Source organism: Pteropus alecto, unplaced genomic scaffold, assembly GCF_000325575.1.
Source record: "Pteropus alecto unplaced genomic scaffold, ASM32557v1 scaffold3, whole genome shotgun sequence".
Lineage (NCBI taxonomy): Eukaryota > Metazoa > Chordata > Mammalia > Chiroptera > Pteropodidae > Pteropus > Pteropus alecto.
The window spans coordinates 11,670,700-11,672,496 of NW_006442484.1; the positions used below are offsets into that span (position 1 = coordinate 11,670,700).

General features: G+C 39.8%; 1 pseudogene; it reads left to right on the plus strand.

Annotated features, from left to right (window-relative positions):
- The first annotated feature begins 1,363 nt into the window (after positions 1-1,363).
- LOC112470658 lies at positions 1,364-1,482 on the plus strand (annotated as a pseudogene).
- Positions 1,483-1,797: the final 315 nt, after the last annotated feature.

Below are 1,797 nucleotides of genomic sequence, written 5' to 3' on the forward strand. Positions count from 1 at the left end.
TAGTTGTATTTTTCAATTCCTGAAATTCTTGATATGACTCATTTCAGAACTCACTGAGTTTTTTCAGAAGTACCATCCTGAATTCACTGTCATTTAAATTGCATATTTCTATGTCTGTAAACTTATTTTCTGGAGGTTTTTCTCTTTCTTTCTGAGATGCCTTGTCACTTTGGTTGTTCATAGTGTTAAATGGACTATTTCTTTGCTTCAGCATTAATGGAAATGTATTCTGCTTTTTATTCCAAAAGAAGATTTATTATATAAAGGTCTCTCTTAAGCCTGTTGCGAAGAAGGTGCTTTTCTTTTGGTTTCTAGTAGGTGGCGTCTAAGCCTCTTGGATCCCTGCTTTATATAAAGCCTTAATAATGCCTTTATATTTTCTTGTAGTTATTTAATCACACTCGCTACCCTGCATTTCAGTTCCTGCCAGTGTTAGCAACAGTTTCAGTAGCATTTGCTCAGATTCCCCTGAGGCTCCGTGGTGATTGGTCTCGGAGGGTATGGGGGCGAGGCCCTCTGGGTTTGAGGTTGGGGCCTGCGGCTCAGCCTCGGTTTTGCAACCACAGCTGGTAAAAATCAACTGTTGTTTCTCTGCTGACCTCTCTCTCTTCTCTGCTTTCTGCCCTGATGAGTGGGCCTTGCCGCTGGCTGTGTGGAAGTCACAACTCTCCCAGGCTGTGCTGTTCAGGGAACTCATTGCATTTTCTCCCTTACCCCTCCTCCTACAGGGAGCTCCTTGCCTGTGATAGGCAGTTTATTTCTTTCTCTCAGTCCACCGCTGGGGATTCTGACCTGTGGTAGCTCTTATGTACAGATCCCACGCTCAGATGTGTTGGTGTGCAGTTTGGATTTTTTGTTGTTGCTGAGTTTTAGATGTTCAGCTTATTGTCGTTTCAAGGGAAGAGATCTGGGGACGTCTTTCACTTCACCATGTTTTTCCAAACGCCACAATTAATCTTTATTGTCTCATAATTTTTAAAAACATTTTGCTTCAACCTGGATCTAAGTAAGGTCCATATATGGCAATTGATTTTTGTATCTCTAAAAATCCTTCACTATAGTTTCCTCTTCCTTTTTTTCCCCCTTTCAAATTATTTAAGAAACTGTATTAATTGTCTTGAGTTTCCTACAGTCTAGATTTTAGTGTTGTTGAATATATTTTCCTATCACCTGTGTTTTCTGCAAACTGATGGTTAGATCAAGAGGATTGATTAATTTCAGGTTTGATGCATGGCAAAGCTATTTCGTACGTGGTGGTGTATACTTTATCAGGACGCATGTCATATCAGGTTGTTTTTTGTTTTGTGATGTCAGCAGCCATTGACAATTATTGCCTAGATCCATTAATTAATTTGGGATTGCAGTCTATGACCATGCTACCCTGAATAAACTTGATCCTATCTGATCTTGGAAGCTAAGCAGGGTCGGGCCTAGTAAGTACTTGGATGGGAGACCACCTACGAAGACCAGGTGCTGTAGGCATGAAAAATAAAAAAAAGTAAAGGATTGTAAGCTGACAAGTTCCTTGCAATCTGTGAGGTCAACCAAGGGTTGCTTCGCCTAGAAAAAAAAATTAGAGGTTGCAAAATGGAGGTTGTATCAGTTAGCTATTAGCATATAAAAAAAGATTAAAGAATCTCAGTGGCATATAATAATAAATATTTATTTAGCTTATTTATCATCACTCATATCTCATCTTGTTAGCCAAAGCAAGTCATATGGCCATATCCAAAGTCAACAGTTGGCAATGTAGTACTGCCTCCAATAGGAGGTAAAGAGCCAGACTGCAGGCCAATA